At 41.8% G+C, this 19663-nt stretch overlaps 1 protein-coding gene across 1 annotated transcript in view; it reads right to left on the reverse strand.

Annotated features, from left to right (window-relative positions):
• The window catches only part of ZMAT4 (zinc finger matrin-type 4), a 323574-nt gene extending 318533 nt beyond the window's left edge, over positions 1–5041 (reverse strand). Inside the window, exon 1 of the mRNA XM_037055427.1 lies at positions 4918–5041. The gene's annotated coding sequence lies outside the window, so the exon portion shown is untranslated. The remainder of the gene's footprint in view (positions 1–4917) is intronic.
• Positions 5042–19663: the final 14622 nt, after the last annotated feature.

A 19663-nucleotide genomic window follows, 5' to 3' on the forward strand; every position in this document is an offset into this window, starting at 1 on the left:
GTTCACTGTATAAATCAGGGAAGCTGGAGTTGAGTGTGTGGTGTTAGTAATGTGCACTCAATAAATACTGCTTAACTGCAGGTGTCCCCATCTCTGCCATTTGGTTCAAGAAAAACTGGGAGCCCAGAAAAAGCAAACAGTCTCTTTGATTTGGAAGCAAAGGGAAAGAATGAGCTACAAAGCAAACCACACTGACTTGGGAGCTGGAGGACCTTGATTCTGGCATCGGGTCACTGCGCGAGGACGCCGAGGCCTGTTACCTCTCTGGGCCACATTTGCCCCATCTGGAAATGAAAGATTAGACTTGATGAGGTATCCTCAAGATCCTAGGCAGGACCTGCCAGTCAAGGCAGCAGCCTGGAGAGCAGCGCAGGTGGGACACATCCCCACTCGCCCCCCAGGACCATGAGTCTCAGCCACTTTGGTACCCCAGAGTGAAGGGGAGGGCTCAGAGAAATAAAAAAGGACCCTCACTGGAAAGGGAGGAATCCCTGGACCAGTCGGCCCCTGCCGCTCACCCCCTCCCACCCCTCTGTGCCTTCCTCTCCAGCTGAATCTCCTGCCTATCCATTTGCTAAAGATCATCCCAGAGGCTCCACAACCTTCCTTTTTAACAACTCTTGCTGATGGAAAATTCTTCCTCATACCTAATCTAAGTCCATCTGCTGCAATTTCTGTCTATTTTCTCTCGTTCAATCCTTAGTGGAGATGGAGAACAGCTGGTCGCCATCCTCCATATAACATCCCCTCCTAAACCAGAATCCGTTATTACATCACCCCGCAGCCTGTTTTTCTGCTGGTATAACATCCACCACTCCTTCTGACCTGCCTCTATGGATGCTGGCTCAGAAAGCATCCCTGAGCACCGTGGCCTGCACGGGAGGGTGCTCGGCAAGCCCCAAGTCCTTCTGGACCTGGAGCATCCCCAGCTGGAGGTAGGACTCGAGAGACAAAATCCAGAGAGAAGGTCAGACAGAGCAGAAAGAGCTCAACCAGTCCCAGCCCCTGGCTTTACATATGAGGGACCTGAAAGACAGAGCAAGGAACTACAGCAAGCAACCAAGGTCAAGTCTGAGGGACCATGCTCCAGGGGCTGGACCCCGAATATTGCCACCACGATGCAATGAGAGGCTACAGCATGCTCTTGATGTGGGACAAGCAGGATTCACCTAAACTGAAAAGCAAAGGGCCACGGTTGCTCAGACACTTCCTTTCCAAACTGTCTTTCCAACCCCACTAGCAGATACCTGAAACTTCACTACGAGCGCCTTCAATATCTACTAAGAACTCAAATACTTCTGTTAGTGGCAACAGCGCTAACTGTTCACACCTTAGTATCAATAAGTAGATTGTATTCTTTCCAACCCTTGATAGAGAAATTTAGGGGTGAGATGAGAATAAAGGACAAAGAAACTGGGGAAATGACAGACAGATTTCACTGCCTGCTAATGTTTTCAAGGTCAGTCCTGTGCACAGGGGCTAAGGGTGAGCGGGACAGTGCAGCACTGAAGGTTTTGCCTGGTGGGAAATTCTTGCATTCACAGCACTATGCTGAGAAACATCTCCCCTGCCTGTCTTGCAGAGGGGAGTTGCACCACCCCAGGTGTTCATGTGAGGTCTGTGTGGAACTGAACATGGTGGAAGAATTACCTCATTGCTCCCACAGGGCCCCAGAATGCCTGACTCCCCCTGGTTAACTGTTTCAGATATGAGGCGAGCAGGGTGTCTAAATTAAATCGCACCCTCTAGGGTACCCTTAACTGATAGGAAGAAAGGGCCAGAAGAGAAGGAAGATGGGGAGCATATTTGAGATTAAGTATAATTGTTCAGGTTACCTGCTCCCATAAGTGGGGAAGGAGGAAGGAAAAGTGAATCAAGTAAACTATTCACTAATACTTTTGGCTATGAAATGTTCCTAAGTGAAGAATGAATGGGGAAAAACAACCGAACTTATGACATTTCAGAGCTTATATTTCAAAACAGCCTTCACCCCATCTTCAATAAACAGAAGCTCCATGGTCCAGCCTCTTCGCCCTTCAGGGGCACTCCAGACTACTTCAAACCTGCAGGCTTGCACGCCCTTCCCCAGGATAACCAGGGAGTTCACACGTCCACCGGAGAAAAAGAAAACATGTCAACAGCGTTTACAAAAACACCTAACACAATAAATGTGCTTATTTGATTTCTCCCAAGCCACAAAATTAAATTTTAAAACAGAAGTCTAAAAGGCTCTTTTCTGATAAAAATTCTAATATGTTTTCAATCCCATTTCATGGGACAGTTTTCTTTAACAGCAGTATCAGCACAAAATGACAAGATCAAAGCAGGGTAGCAAAGAGATTATTAACTGATGTGTTTATGATGAAGGACATGACAGGAAGGAGACGGGATGGAACAGGCAGGGAGTGAGGAAGGGACTTTTACGTGCAGGTAAATCACCCAGGACTTGTGAAAACACAGAGGCCACCCCTACAGAGCCCAGTAGTTAAATGAGAGAAATCCTAGGTGGCCAGTTGGTGAGAGGAGAAAATGCTTGATCTATGGATGACGCCTCTCTAGGGTCCTGGCTAAAGCGACCGTGTCTGATGAAATAACAACTAACAAATTTAACTTCCTGAGCACTAATTGGGCCCTACATACACAAGCAGGTGCTCGCTTCACAGCAACTAATCAGCCTAACACCAGCCCCAGCGATTAAAGTCTCCAACCTGGAACAGGGCAGAGGGCTGGATCTGGGTGTCACGCCCCACCCTGCAAGGGGAGGCTGCAATAATAGTATTTTGCATTTTGTCAATTATTCTTCTGCTCCTAATATGCTTTTTTTAGTCTGAAGTTGTTATTTTCATGATCTCTGTTCCAAATGGGGAACTAAAGGGAAGAGAGACGAGGGGGAGGGAGGCAAAGCAAGTGCTGTGGCGTGTCCCACTTGTACTTCAAGGCTCCCTCTGCTCCCTGCCCCCAGCCTGCCTTTTTCCTCTCTGCATGAGTCACCATTCAGAAGCTGCTTTAAAAATCTTACTTTTAATGTTCCCTCTCACAACAGAAACCCAGCAGATCAGCATCAACGAAAGGGACCCCAATTTCGTTACCCGTTCCTGGTTCTAAACACCCCCTCAAACTCAAAAGTATTTTCTAGTTTTATCACTGTGTTCATGAAAGCCCAGGTGTCCCCTTTCAAAATCCCCCACCTGCTGGGTGCAGCCTGTCCTAGGCTTCCTGGGCGTCACGTGCCCTGGACAGACCGCAGAAGAGGAGGTTTGGGGCCAGTTATAGCAGGCAGCCAACAAAGGTCCAGAGTCCACCCCTGGCTCCTGAACACAAAGGCATTATAATTTGTGGGACTGCAAGTTTGTTTTGTTTACTGTCAAACAACATGTGCAGAAGAGAAAGCTGACTGTATTTTAACAAAAAAAAAAATAGGCAGCTGTTTTTCTAATCATCGTGGGTAGAGCTTCGACAATAACAACTCCCACCCAAGATAGCTGCCTAAACGAGGCGGAGGAAAACCTGTTGTACAGGTTAAAGAAAACAGGAGTTAAAAAGTGAAAGTGATGTGTGCAGCTGGAGAATGGAGGCTGTCACCTGCACCCAGTGGGAAGGGTTACACCACGGGAAAGGTGTTGCCGGAGGATCCCTCCCAGAAAGCTCACTCCCTGCCAGGACTGGGTGTCAAATTCCCCAGCTTCTGGGATAGAACTAGAGTCAGAAAGTTCACCTGAATTCCCCAAAGCCTTAGGGACTTGTAAGGTCAACCTGGACTGGGAGCTCCTGGGTATCAGCAGGTCAGAGGGCATCCCTGGGAAAGTGATGAGGGGCAGTCAAACAGGAAGTTCATTCAAGACCAAGCACATCACCTTCTGCCCCACGGCTACGCTTCCTAGGAGGCCCACCTCCAGGAAAGGAGTTTCCCTCGTCGCCAGAAGTGGGTCTGAGAACAAGTGAGGCCTGCTGGTCCCACAGTGAGAGCACACTAGGGGTCTGTCTACCATGCTGAACCAGCTGCCTGCCTTGGGGAGCTTTTCTACTTGAAGAGTAGCCATCAGAAGTAGTGTCGTTGGTGGCTCCAGCAACTCATGGGCCACAAAGGTACCATACCTGTGCATTTAAACAGAGCCAGCCCCCAAGCTTGCCCCTCCCACCAGCCTCCACCTCCCAAAGCGGCTGCTGGCTTACCGAAGAATAGCCCTTGTCTAATAAGGGTAGAAAAGCAAGATAAGATTTAGCTCCATCCCCTTCATTTTAGCACACACCAAACCTGGAAAGTCTCCCCGAGTTTTCAGGAGCTAATCAATTAAGAAATTTATTTTCCTCTGAGAACTGTTTTGTTGGCCTCCCACCAAGTTGTGTGACACGCAGATGCCCACACCCCAGGAAATTTTCCCTTCCACCAATCAAATGAACGGAGAAAGAGTGGGCAAGGAGTAAGAGGTAGGAAAGAGACAGAAGTTTGAGGACTCAAGTTGAAGGTCACAACAGTTGGGAGAAGGCAGGTGAAGGTAATGGAAATGGGGCAGACCTTATGGCGGAAAACCTAGCCAACCAATCACGTTTCTCAGAATCAGCCTCCCAATGATGGGTCCACCAGCAGGCAGCACACTCAGAGGTCCAACTTCCTTTCACCCAACTAACCTGAATCTGCACCCCAACCCTGCAGGCACCCTAGCCCAAGACCAGACCTATTTCCACAGACGTGAGCGAAGCTAATTGAGAGAGTAGTAAACAAACCCAGTTAAGGCAACGCAGAAGTTTTCCAAATTGTCAGCTTGTTTTCCTCCCAACAAAAGACGGTGATTTGCCACCTTTGCCACATTTCCTCCCCTAAACTTTTCTTTCTGCATTCCCTCTACATATGCTAAACTGCGAGCCACCGAGCGTGGAAGCGCGGGAGCAGCACCCCGGGGACGCAGGCAAGAGTACCTTTTCCGCGGAGCAGAGGGGCTGGTGCCCGGAGGCCCGCTGCCCTGCCGAGCCGTGGAAGGATGCTGCCGGGATGGAGCACGCTGAGGATTACGCGTTCCCGTTCCTGCGACCAGACCTTTCAGCAGCTCCGACCAACTGTGCTAGCGATGCACTTAGCAATTATCTGCTGGCGCCGACGCCCCGCCCTCTGCTCTTGCGATTGGCTCTCCAGTCCCGGGCAGGACTGCATTGGTTTCAACCGACCTCACTCATTGCTTTGGCTCCTACTATTATCTAAGCCATCAAAGGGAATAATTCCATGTTTCATTGACAACCTGTAAGGCTGTCCTCCGGCCGGTGTGGGGGCAGGACTGGGAGTCCAGCGGAGGGAGGAAGACAGAGTAGAGAAAGTGGAGGGTGGGGGAGAAGGAGAGCTGGAGAAGGGGTGGGGAGAGAGGGAGAGAGAGAGGGAGGGAGGGGGAGAGAGAGAGAGATATGGAGCTATCAAGCAATCAGATTCTTGCTCCAGCATTTTAACTTCCACAAAACAGAGTCCATAGCAACAATTTTCTGGCCTTATCCACCACCACCCCCCAACAACTGGCGCGTGTTCCTGAGGGCACAGAGAAATATAACCACGGGGTTTTGCCTGTGTCAGCCTAGCTCTGGGAAGCAAAGCAAGGTGAGAGCTGATGGAATATAGGGGCATTGTTCCTGGGGCCACCCTGGAGGGCATGTGAAGGTCATTTTAGACTATCTGGGGGGACATATTATGCATCATCCCTGGAGTTTATCCATTCGTTCCTTCTTTCATGCTCCACCTAAGCCCCCAACCTGCAAAAAAGGTTTCCCTTTGCAGCCTATTCAGAGTCTGAGAAGAGCTGTTCTTAAAGCCAATGAAAGTCTGGAAGTCCTCACTGTTCTCACTGGGAGGCCCAGAGAGACAGGCATTCCAGAGCCTAATCATTCTGCTCAGAACCTCACTTTCACTTATTCTGACCAAGCTTCAATAAATTGCTTAGACTTAACATCAGCAGCCAAAGCAAGGGAACAGAGATGGAGCCCATCAAGGGGTGGGAACGGCTTCAATGCTTTGCCTCGTTCACCAGAGAATCATAAAACATAAGTTTTGACATTTTTCCCCTTAACGTATTTTTTATGACATGGAAAGGACATTTGGTTGCTGAAATTTTTTAGAGGAAAAAAAATTTTAAAAGGACTCTTTTAACAAAAGCACTTAGAATATCAAGTTTCAGATAAGTTCGGCTAAACTAATCTTTTTCCCTCTCCTCCGGGGAGCCTCACTCACATCTTTGAGTCCAGGCTATGGCTCCAGGCCCTCCCCCCGTGGCCTTGCAAAACTGCAACCCTTATCATCGTCCGCACCTTTGGAAACAAATGGCATGTTCCCTTTCCTGTGTCCGGTGAGCTTCTGCTTCATGCATACATGTATGGCTTCCTTAAATACATTGCACGCAATATGAGGACAGAACCAGTATCACGAATATCTTTATAACTCCACCGACAGCACTGAGCACTGGAAAAGTGGGCTGACTAATAAAGCCCAGTTCCAAGCATGAAGTGTGCAGAGCTCTGAGCCCCCACAGAATCGTCATTCTGCTGTGATAGCTCATCCAGCTGGGCAGTGCAGGGAGGGAGGTAAAAATCTACCCCCTAAAGTCCAGGAGGTAAAAATTCAGGACTCAGCACTGTGACCGCTGCAGCTAGAAAGTCCCCCCAAGCTCCTGGTGCCTTGTTCTCGCTAGAAAATGAAGCAACTCTTCACTCAGTGCTGTCCTTCTCCCTCAAGCATCTGAAGGAAATAAGATATGTGAGATGCACGTTTTATTTCTGAGGCATATGCCTCCAAAAAAATCAAGTCATTTCCATAATGGCTTTCCAAACATCAACATGGCCAAATGAAGAAGGACCACATATTAGGAATCAAAAACTGGGACAAGGGGATGGGGCAAAATATTTGTTTCCATTTCATTCATTTGTCTAGGTAAAAATCTGACAAAGGTATAATGGTAAAATTAAACTCAGCTATTCATTTAAAATTGACACTGTCTCAGAAAATCTGGCATGTTCAGTCATGGTGTAAAAACCATAAATAACACTTTCGGAAGTTAAGCAGTGAAATTTCCACTCCCCCAAAGAAAGCAGGCTTTGGGCTTGGGCTTCGCACTCTCTCTTTGGGCTTCGCACTCTCTCTCTGTCCCCCTCTCCCCCCTCCAAAAAATAAGAGAAGTAAACTGAATTGTCAGGATACTCTTTAACACCTGTCAAAGGTTCAATTGTCCTCTAAGAAAAAGGAATACATCTCAAGTGATTTTCTAAATGCTTTGTCTAAAACAGCACGTTTTTACATGTACCTTTTGCCTTCTGAAGATGAGAGAGAAAGAGACCTGCAAACAGTTGTTTATGTCGGTGTCGTTTAAACTGCCAGGTCATAAAATATTCTCTTTGAGACAAGGATGATCCCTTGGTGCCCCATAGATCACCTGCTTAATTCTAGGAGTTGGAGAATGCATATTAAGTATGCAGATTCTGCTGGTACTAGCACTTGTATTAAATATCAGCGCCACACAATTTAAACTCATTGGAGTATGAAATGTACCAAATTCCATTTTGTGGGCAGTACCCTGGCGGAGTCCTCCGCTTGGATTTTACAGTTTCAGGGCATTAGCAGCCTGAAAGGCTTTTGGGGGTTCATGTTCCATTTTGAGTAATTAAGGAAAGAATTTTTTTTATTAAAACACAAATTATATAGCAGATGCTGAAACTGCCATCTTTCTTGTGGGCAACCCCTTACTACAACAAATTACCCTGACCTACAGTGGGAGGCTGGAGAAACCGTGTGTTTACTCTTCTGTTTATGCCACTTTCTCAGTTATCATTTATTTATGCCAAATTCTGTTCCTAAAAGGGAAAAGAGAAGAATAAATCTAGGCAGTGCCAAGAAAGAAGGAAGTGTGTGAAAATGGGAGGGACATAAAGAGGGTGACTTTCAACACTACGGCTTTGCTAACTGAGTTGAGACACACAATACCAGCGTAGTGAAAATGTGGTAATAGCAGGATTTCTGAAAAACGGCCCTGAGTGAATGAAAGATTTTTCAGAAAACTTCTCCCCACGAGAGAAGCTTGGCGGATCATATGCACAGCTTTCTGTTCTAGACTATGGTTGTTGTGAAATTTTATGTAACCCTATTTCTTTCCCCTTGGCCTGCCCACGCCACCCACCACGTCAAACCTGTGGAGCCAGTGGCATTTTCACTAAAGTACAAGAGAGGACTGTGGTTGCCAAGAAGGTGTCAGTCAGCATGAGCCATTCTTCATGATTTCATTAATTACTAATGAGTCTTCAGTAGGTTGGCATTAAAAGAAACAGGGCTTCATGAGGTTTGAACAGAGTCAGGAATATTTTATTATTAAAAATGCCCTGCTAAATAAAAGCAGGTGATCCTCTTGGTTCCGATCATGATTCTATTTATTAGTGAGCCAGCATTGTGAATAATCTGAAAAGAAAAGGAGACAGACAGGGATTTGCAAGATTAAATTGCCCACCTAAATTCTGTTGGGCTTCCGTTAAATTATTCATAAGAAATATGGAGCTGAAAGTTGTCATTAAATATTGCCCAGCAATGCGCCAATTGACAGAAGTTGGAGAACTGGATTAAGAAGATCAGTACGCCTTCTGTGAGGCTGGCAGATTACACGTGGCATGAAGCCCCTTCCAGAACGAAGGCCTGCGCCTTTGAATACAACTGTTGAATGGACTCACTGCCCACCGGAATCCATGTTCTCACATAGAAGCCTTCCTGAAAGGAGTCCACAAACATGTTTACTAAACCTGCCACCCATGATTTTCTCATTTACAGATCAGAGTAATAGTTATTTCCAAGGCTCTTGAGAGAATAATGTCAAATAAACCTACAAAGCACTACACAAATGCCCTATCACCTAATGTTAAGCAACAATGCCTTCCTTGGCATGGACCAGGACTAACATGACAAATGACCACTTTCCTCCACTAGTCCAGGATGTCACATCAGCTCTTGGAGGGGGACCAGAAGAGGCTCAGGGCAAGGAACAGAAAAGATGCTCCGGGCACGGGGTATAACTTGGAGCAATTAGGTTTCACTTCCTATTGCCTAAAAAAATTCTCAAACTGCACCACACACACACACCATGCTAAGGACAGTCCCTGGGGGTGTGAAGGTGTCATCCAAGTGACCTGCTACAAGCCAAAAAATGTCAAAGTATGCCTACTTTACTGTTTTAACACACCAACTTTGTATTCTACCCCCCAAAGATATCCATGTTTGTTTTAGCACAGGAGTTAGAGAATGATTTGCCCCAAACATCTGTGTAGCACTGAGTTTCCAGGAAGATGCTCTAAACTTACAAGTAGCCGAAGTTTGAGAAACACAGGCCTAACGTCTCCAGTCTGCCTGGTTTCCAGAGTTCGGTAAAATCTGGCTCCTCCCCATCTGTCAAAGCTCTTCCCCCCTTACCCTCACGACCCTAGTCCCATCATAGCCCTTGTGTGAGCATGCGCATTCCAGCCTTCCGACCTTCCCCTGGCTACTCCAGTTTTCCCTCACATCCCGCCTTTTCCTGATGACGTCGCAGCCACCCTTCAGCTTCGTCTCTCCTTCCCTCACTACGCCCGTTCGCCAGGCTGTTGCAATGTTACCCTGCAGCACACAAGTTCCATTTTTTAATTGTATTTTCCTAATTGTTTCCATGTTGCCATTTTCATATCTGCTACCACATGTTAAGTTTCTTTGGTGGCTTTAACAGCCCCCCAACAACATCACCCCCAAATCCATAATGATACCCATAGCAGAGAGTACTGGACAAACCCTTAGAAATCCCAACAATGAGCAGTTGATGACAAAGTGGACAGATGTACTTCATGCACAGCTAGAGGAAATGGACCGCTTGAACACGAAGATGGACACTTTAGGCGACAGCTAGTCCAGCATTCATTGGACCTGTTCAAAGTGTTCAGGAGAGAAGGAAATGTCCCATCTCAATCTCCTAAGCCTTACACTGAGATCACAGTATTAATGGGAAGCAAGAAGCTAAAATCATTGCATTGGCGACAGGACCTGATTTCCCCTCCCCTCTGTTCCCTTACTCTTCCACCAGCAAGGAAGCCTTGATGAGGCCTGAGAGGTTACTTTTAGCATCAGAATGCAATCTAAGTTACCCAGGAAAGGGATGAACATTAGCAAGAAAAAATTAAACTGACATGAAGAAGTATTTGAAGGAAATTTTTTCTACCAAGTATATTTTCCCCCTTTGCAGTGATAGAGAGATCGGCGGGGGAGGGGGGGGGCAGGAATAGACAAACTGTAAGGGGTTGGAATTGAAAAGAAAAATAAGAGAGAGAAGGCACTCCTGGACTCTCATTTAAGGCTGTCAGTGTTACAACTGAAAAATGATAGATGAGAAAAGCAAATTAGTATCTTTGCACAATCCTCTGCACTCTATGTATGCTCAGGATTGGCTTATACTAAGAGTGCTTTCTAGCCGGGAATAGACTGCACATCTCCCTAATCACGGGGACATAACCAGCAGTTTACATTATAATGCAACCAAGGTAAATAGCTGACACAGCAAGACCCCGAAATTGTTAAGATGAGATTATGTTTAGTGCCTGCTCTTTAGGACAACATCAAGTATATAGAAAAGGAAGCTCTTAAAAATAACTCACTGTCTGAGGGTTTACCGTATGTCAGTTACCTTCCTTTTTTGTCTTAGAAGTCATCTGAATAAGCTATTCACCACAAAGTTTCAGATATAACAATGTTAAATAGAAATTAATGACACATAACAACTGTGGGCTTTCGTTACCTAAAGGTCTAATCTGCTTTAGACTTGGAGAAAGACTTTTGCCTCCTCGCCCCCGCCCCCAACCCCCATACCATGCTTAGGAATTCTGGAGGATCTCTGCCCAGCATCTGAACATCTTCTGGCTACCCTCCAGCAGACAAGTGGTAGTTTCCTCTGTAAGGACTCCCAGAACACCAAATTCCCTTGGCTTCTCCCAACCAAGACCCTTTTCTCTTTGCTGATAGCTCTTGAGCCTTTTAACCTATGTCCTAGACAAAAGCTCTGGACCGGTATCCCCAAAAGAAAGCTGATAAAATCTCATTAGGTACCCCCTTAGCCACCAACCCCCAACAACAACAAAAATATCCTTTCTCATTCTCAGTGAGAGATGCCTCTATTTTACCACCTGGTTTATTAAGGGAACCAGACACTTTTTCTTTTGACTCCATTTTCTGATCATAAGACAATCAGGGTCTAGTTTCAACAAGTTCTCTTCAAACATGTGATGAGCAGGAGATAACTGATTATTGCTAAATCCCACAGAAGCCAGGGCAGAGGGCCTGGAATTGTCCTGCAGCGGACAACAGATGCGCTCACTGTGAAGACACAGTCTTGGGTCTGGGCCGGAGAGCAGTGCTTGCCCTTCAGGGGAATCTTAGAAAGACCCTCTCCTCCTGTCGGAATAGTTTCAATGCAAACATTTCTTGAAGAAATGTTCTGTCATATTTCCCTCCGATCTCTACACAGCATTTCTTCTGATCCTCTCCTTTCTTTCCCTCGGGCCTCTTTCTCTATTCTCTTGCCTTCCTTAGGGACCTGCTTTTCTTTTCAATTTTCCTGTTTTTCTTTTTCAATATTAGGCCCTCATGATAAATACTCCTAAAAGGGTCTCCTTCTTCTTGTAAGTCAACCCATACTGATCACTGAACCATTCAGCGGAAAGGAAACACAAAAATCTAATCAAATGGAAGAAATAAAATTCCACCCCTTTGCCTAGATTGCCTTCAGGGGGGAAAAAGAGCAAATATTTAGTTTTGAAAAGCTTTTAGGCTAAGTGTTTAGACTGAGTGTGGTGAGGGCAGGGTGACATGAAGCCGTCGCGTAATGGCTCTGTTGAGCATTCTGTTGAATTTTCTCGGAAGTTGTGTTGAGGAGTTATTCCCAGATAACCTCAGCAAATGACTCCGCGGTGCTAGAATTCACTAAACTCAGTCCTGTTTAGAAGCAGACAGCATGAACGTCTGAGGAAGTTGGAGGATCAAGCAGGGCAGGAGATGAGAAAAAAGATAAGAATGATGGTGCCAACATTTCAGCTGAAATCTTCTGAACATTAGTTTTACAGAATGTCTGAGCAATGGGGTTTCAGAGTTTCGGAATCCCACTCTGCTTTGTAGCTATTATAGAGCCGCTAAGAAGAGCTTAAGCTTCCAGAGGAAAGCTTTGAAATCAACACAAGCTCCTTACAACAGCCTCCGCATTGAAGGGCTGGAGAAGGATGGAGATGCCAATGTTTTTATAGTAATGGCAATGTCATGATTTAGAGTGGTCTTTAACGTTTTCTCAACTTTCGAGGCACTGCTAAGCTCCTGTGATCTATAGCTTCTATGAAATGGTGTTCCTCTCATGGTTCTCTCCCTTTGGTTCCATTGAGGGCAGGCTTTGTGTAAGGAGGTACAGTCTTTCTGCCCCTGGAATGGGTACAATGCACCGCCCCAGCTGTGAGCACAAATGCTGCAGATCTTTAGTTGGAAGTTCTAGTAACACTAATAATCAGTTGCAGAAGAAAGGCCAGCTGGAATTCTCCATCTGGGCTGGTTAGGAAAGTATTTCCTGAGGCGACGAAGTGAATGCAGCGCTTCTCCAAGATTATGCTGGAAAAACAGTGCTGGACTCTCATCCCGGTACTAAATATCTTGAGAGGTAGAAGGTCATAAACAAAGGTTTATCAAAGACCCCTTGCCAATAGAACACTCTAATAACCAAGAAGATCAACAAAAAGAATTCTTCTTTTTCAAGACAAAAAAAAATGATGAAGGTTGAGGAATCTAAGCATCAGCTTCCTGACTTTACCAGAACACAGAGCCTGGTACACACTAGGGATCCATAATTTATGTTAAATGAATGAGTGGATGGAGGAATTGTATCACTAACTTAAACCTCAGGTCCATTTAACACGGTCTTTCATTTCCTGGAGTAGCAAATTATATGTTTGTAGGAGGAAATAATTTCCTTTCTTGACATCACATTTGATGATTAGAAATGCCTCCTAAACATCACGTCTTTGTAAGTTCCTACATACACAGTCAACTCTACACAAAGCTACCCTCAACTTTTGCAGTTTATCTCCTGCAACACCTTCACCAAATTTTGATAGGTCCCTGACACTCCCTAAAACTATTTCTGGATGATGGGATATATATATATATATATATATATATATCCCATATAATCATATATATATGTGTGTGTGTGTGTGTATATATATATATATGATTAATAAAAGACTTTCCTAAGTTGTCTGGAACACCCCTTTGCCTCATTGCTAACCCTTGACTTTAGTTACATCTGAGCATTTCTAAGGCCATTGGTGGTAATAAGAGATTAGTGAAAAGTTCCAGTTTTAGAGAACTAATTCTAAAACACAATGTGTTTGCATTAGTCAGCTTGGGCTGCCATAACAAAATACCATAGACTGGCTCAAAAGCAGAAATTATTATCTTACAGTTTGGGAGGATAGAAATTTCTCAAGCTCTGGCAAGATTAATTTCTAGTGTGAGCTCTCTTCCTGACCTGCAGGTGGAGGCCTTTTCACTGTGCCCTCACATGGTACACAGACAGGGCACTCTCTGGTGCCTCTCTTTATGAGGACGGTAACGCTATCAGATCAGGACCATACCCCTATGACCTCAAATAACCTTAATTACGTTCAGAAAGGCCCTATCTCCTATAGTCACATCAGGGATTGGGGCTTCAATATGTACATTCTCAGAGACACAATTCAGTCCATAGCCATGTTCTTTTGTCTTTTTGGTGTAAAATCTAATTTGTGCCTGAAAATGAAGAAATGGATGACATCCCAGTCTCTTTTACCTCCCAAATTGGATTTGGTTGGGGCTTCTGGAAACTATCTTTCTTTCCTTTTTGTTATTTGGCCTCTCATTTTACTTCTTGCTATTGTTACCATTAAGTTGACTAATTTTTAATATTAGAACATTAAAAAAATAATAGAAGCAAACCCCCCACTATTTGTACATTACAATGCATGACTTCCTACACTATTTGCAAGCTCCCCCGTACCCCCTACCCTGTCTGCTATATTCGTCCCTTTCAGGGCCTCCAACTTCACATTCTGTGTTTGGAGCATCATCCAGAATACTGGGTCTGCATATTTCTTCTGAATAATCTCTTCCTCTAATTTCTTGGTGTGCTCAGCCTTCCCAAGCCCTGTAACCTGTCCCTTTATCATATGAGCAGACATGCTGGGTGGCAGAGCGCCTCACCCACTGAGAGATGCCTGTGGGGATCTTGTAGAAAGTAGGTGCTCAATAAATGCTTATGGGCTGGATGAATGACAAGTCTGTTGGTCTGACATAACTGCAATTATCAGAGTAAGTTGACAAAAAAGATATGACCAGTTGACCAACATTTGGCACATTTTTTTTCAATCTGAAAAGAGTTGGATTAAGAATCAGGATCTGGTGTTGATTTCCAGCTATGTCCTTTCTTACCCAGAGCGAGCAATCTTCTCTGAGGTTTAGTTTCCATAACCTTATGCTTTTTTATTGTATTTTTCCCATTACCATTTAACCCCCTTACACCCCATCCCCCTGCAATCACCATAATGTTGTAAGTCCTTTTTCCTTTTTGCTCAGTCCTTCCATCCCCTCACCTGCCCCCCAGAGCTGTCGTCCTGCTCTCTATGAGTCTGTCTCTATTTTGTTGTTGTATCTGCGTGTATCTATCCAATTTTCCCAACACCATTTTTTTAATAAACCATCTTTAGCCCCTTGTATATTCTTGCTTCTTCTGTTGAATATTAATTGACTATAGAGGTATGGGTTTATTTCTGTGTTCTCTATTCTGTTCCATGGATCTATGTGTCTATTTTTATGATGGTACCATGCTGTTTTGATTACTATGACCTTATAGTATGGTTTGATATTAGGTAGCATGATTCCTCCAGCTTTCTTCTTCTTTCTCAGAATCATTGTTCCTTTGTGGGGCCTTTTATGCTTCTATGTAAATTTTGAAATATTTGTTCTAGAATCAGAGAATCTGAATAGACAGATTACACCTAGTGAAATAGAAGCAGTAATCAAAAAACTCCCAACAAACAAAAGCCTTGGACTGGATGGTTTCACAAGGGAATTTCACCAAACATTCTGAAAAGAACTAACACTTCTCCTTCTCAGATCATTTCATAAAATTCAAGAGGAGCAAGTCTTCCAAGATAATTTTATTAGGCCAGTATTATCCTATTTCCAAAACCAGATACAGACACTCAGAAAACTACAGGTCAATATTCCTGATGAACATAAATGCTAAAATCCTCAACAATATATTAGCAAACCAAATACAACAATGCATCAAAAATGTCACATACCATAATCAAGTGGGATTTATTTCAGGAATGCAAGCTTGATACAACATTCACAAACCAAACAAATGTAATTCACCACATAAGCAAACATCAGCAAAATGAAGAATAAAAACCACATGACCATATCAGTAGATACAGAAAAGGCATTTGATAAAATCTAACGCTGACTTGTGATTAAAAACTCTCAGCAAAGTAGGAATACCTAAACATAATAAAGGCCATACATGACAAATCCACTGCCAGCATCATACTCCAGGGGCAGAAACCACAAGTGATCCCCTTAAGATCGGGAACAAGACAGGGATGTCCACTTTCATCTCTCTTATTCAACATAGTACTGGAAGTCCTAGATACAGCAGTCAGACCAGAAGAAATAAAAGCCATCTAAATTGAAAAGGAAGAAGTAAAACTGTCTTTATTTGCAGATGATATGATACTATACATAGAGCACCCCAAAGATTCCACCAAGAAACTGCTAGAACTGATAAATGAATTCATCAAAGTAGCATGGTACAAAATTAATATTCAGCAATCAGTTGCATTTTTATATGCTAATAATGAACTAACAGAAAAGGAAATTAAGAAAACAATCCCATTCACAATTGCTTCAAAAAGAATAAAATACCTAGGAATAAATCTAACCAAAAACATAAAAGACTTGTATTTGGAAATTTATAAGACATTGAAAAAAGAAATTAAAGAAGATACCAGCAAGTGGAAGGACATAGCATATTCCTGGGTATGAAGAATTAACATCATTAAAATGTCCAAACTACCTATAGAAACCTATAGATTCAATGCGATTCCTATCAAGATTCCAATGATGCATTTCACAGAACTAGAATAAATATTTCCATAACTTTAAAAGGCATATCAATGTCCATATTAAAACAACAGGAGGATTATACATGAGCTAATGTATCTGAATTTGTTAGCGGAGTCCTGGACATGAAAAGTTCTTATTTAATGCATTTTGAGCCTGAAGAGGGAACATGAAAATATGAGAACACTGCATTACTTGTTGTTAATGTATATATAAAAGTTTGCTGGACTATTTACTATCTTTTAGGTAAATTCTTCTTCATTACAATACACCGCCACAAAGTAATTTATGGTTTCTTCCTTATGGATTATAAAATAGTTAGCTCTTTTCTCATAAAATGGTTATTTGAAAGCACATTTGGAGACCAAAGATAGTAGTGGTTTCCTCTTGGGAAACAGAGAACAATGTATTACGGAAATCAAACAGTAAATACATTAGATACTTTAAATATTATCAAACTTATCTTGATCTGATCTGATCTTATTCTCCCAAATATTTCAGTAGTAAATTATTTCAAATAAGTTTATGTCTCAGTCTTTATTCCTCTAATCAAAAGTTTCCAAGATCATAAAATTGACTCTAGCCTAATGGGAACATAGATCAGTTTACCATCAGTTGCCGTTAGTCATATATTTTTTAAAAACACTATGTAATAAAAACTATTGGAAGCAATTAAAACAGTACTTTGGAAAAATTCCTTAAGAATGCATTAATAAATAAAAACTTTAAATTAAAGTTTTTAAATAAAACTTTAAATGCATAAATTAAAACTTTAAAATGCATTGAGGAACACAAATGAACAATTTAATAAATAAAAGGCATGCCATGTTCTCAAACAGAAATATGCAACATTATAAAGATGTCACTCTCCCCCAAAGTAATCTATAAAATAATGCAATCCACAGTATTTTCAGGAGGGGGCACACACATAAGCATGCCTTAAATACTTAATGTAAGTAGTCAAAAATGACTGAAAAAAGTAAACATACTACAAGTTAGAATTTTTCTAATTACCTAAAATAAACAGAAACAGTAATTAACTACAACCAGAAATCAATGAATTAGAAGACTAAAATGGAAGAACTAATATGTAATTAAATAATTCTTTGACAGAAGCAAACAATAATATTAATAAACTGCTAATTTATCTAATCAAGCAAAAGAGAGAAGCACAATTATTCAAAACAAAAATGACAAGGATAATATAACCTCAAATAAAGGAGAAGCTAAATAATTGAAGAAGAATATTTTGTTCAGACTTATGCAAGTAAATTTGAAAACCCAGACACACCAAAAATTATGCAACTCAAATATAATTTAGATGAGGCAGTAAATCCAAACAGACTAGTTACCATAAAATAAACAGAGAAAATAGTGAAAGAACTATTGCCCACAAGAGGTGCCAGCCTGGCTGGTTTTGTGGAGGAATACTATCACAGACTTAAGAAAAAGATACAAAGATGATATTACAACTGATCCTAAGCATATTAAACAGAAAAAACTATGTAAATATTTCTATAAAAGAAAAAATAATACTGATAACAAAATCTGAAAAGAACACACACAAAATATAGGCTAATTCTAAAGTAAAAAATTTAAATAGAATCCAAGATTTAAAGTATTAAGTAGTACATTAAAAGAATAATGCTCCATAGCTATGTGACTTTTACTACAGAAAATAATTTGATTAGAAAAATTAATGAACATAATGTACCATGTAATTATTATATCTAAATAGATCAAACTATCACTGCACTACAAGCAAGTAGACACCAGTGTTTTCTGCTCATTACTATACTCCCCATAACTTGGGTATTCCCTGGGACCTATATTAGGTGTTTGTCTGCTGAATGAATCAAACAAGCCGATGAAAAAGTAGCATGTGATAAACACCATAGATTTCAAAAGAGTGCTTATAAAATTCACCATCGATTTCTGATTAACAATTTTATGAACTAAAAATAAACAGGCATTTCACGAAAAGGATTAAATTCCTAAAACTCCTGTAAGTTTTTGCATGTATCCACATATAGCTAACACCACAGAGGCACATCAAAAAAAGACACGTATGTGTATTGTAACCAATTTTATTTAATGTTGTTCTGAAGACACTGTTCTATATAATTATATAAAAGAAAGAAGAAGTATGAAATGTGATATGGTATGGTATGAAAGAAGAGGTATGATATGTGTGATATCATTGTATATCTAAATAACATAAGAAAATAGAGTAACAAATAATACAAATTTAAAAATGGATAAAGATAGCTAAGAATAGAATTATTACACCAAACTAAATAATTTTTGTATAAATAAAAATAAAAATTAGCTGGAAAATATAATAAAATAAAGGTAACAGTAAAGTTAAAACACTTAGATACATTAAATGTGTAATATCAATGTGATTAAAACTTTAAAATGCATTGAGGAACACAAATGAACAATTTAATAAATAAAAGGCATGCCATGTTCTCAAACAGAAATATGCAACATTATAAAGATGTCACTCTCCCCCAAAGTAATCTATAAAATAATGCAATCCACAGTATTTTCAGGAGGGGGCACACACACAAACATATTAGGGTTCTATTCTTTTTTTTAAAAAGATTGTATTTATTTATTTTTAGAGAGAAGGGAAGGGAGGAAGAAAGAGAAGGAGAGAAACATCAATGTGTGGTTGCCTCTTGTGTGCTCTAACTGAAGACCTGGCCTGACACAACCCTGGCATGTGCCCTGACTGGGAATCGAACCAGCAATCCTTTTGTTCGCAGCCCACCCTCAATCCACTGAGCTACACCAGCCAGGGCGGGATTCTATTCTTTGTAATAAAAAATAAATAAGCAAAAAGAATGAGGGGTGTTTTTAAAAAGCAGACCTCCACCAACTACTGAAGTACATTGTAAGCTGTAAGTATTAAAATAGTGTTATGCTCTTTCTTTTTCTTTTTTTAATATTTTATTTATTTGTCTTTAGAGAGGAAGGGAAGGAGAGAGGGAGAGAAATATCAATGTATGGTTGTCGCTTGTGTGCCCCCTACTGGGAACTGGCCTGCAACCCAGGCATGTGCCCTGACTGGGAATCAAACTGTGATCCTTCGGTTCTCAGGCCCACACTCAACCAACCGAGCTACACCAGAGAGGGCAAAAGAGTGGTAAATTGTTTCTTGTTTGGATAGACCAACAGATGACTCGAAATAGAAAGGCCACAAGCAGACTCAAATTCATGTAATGAAGGTAGCATTCCAAACCAATGGAGTGAACATAGGTCATTCTATAAATGATACTGGGGTGACTGCATTGCCATCTGAAACAATGAAAATATGTCCTTTAGTGCATATTCTACATAAAGCAAAGTTCAGATGGGTCAAACATTTTATAACAATAATGGAAATACTAAAAGTAATTAAGGTATACTATGGGGCTATTTTATATTATAGTTTTTAAAGGGGAAAGTGGTACTAACTATGACACAAAATCCAAACACAGATAAAAAAGG

This window comes from Sturnira hondurensis, unplaced genomic scaffold, assembly GCF_014824575.4.
Source record: "Sturnira hondurensis isolate 20B ecotype Veracruz unplaced genomic scaffold, ASM1482457v3 Scaffold0008640, whole genome shotgun sequence".
Taxonomy (NCBI): Eukaryota; Metazoa; Chordata; class Mammalia; order Chiroptera; family Phyllostomidae; genus Sturnira; species Sturnira hondurensis.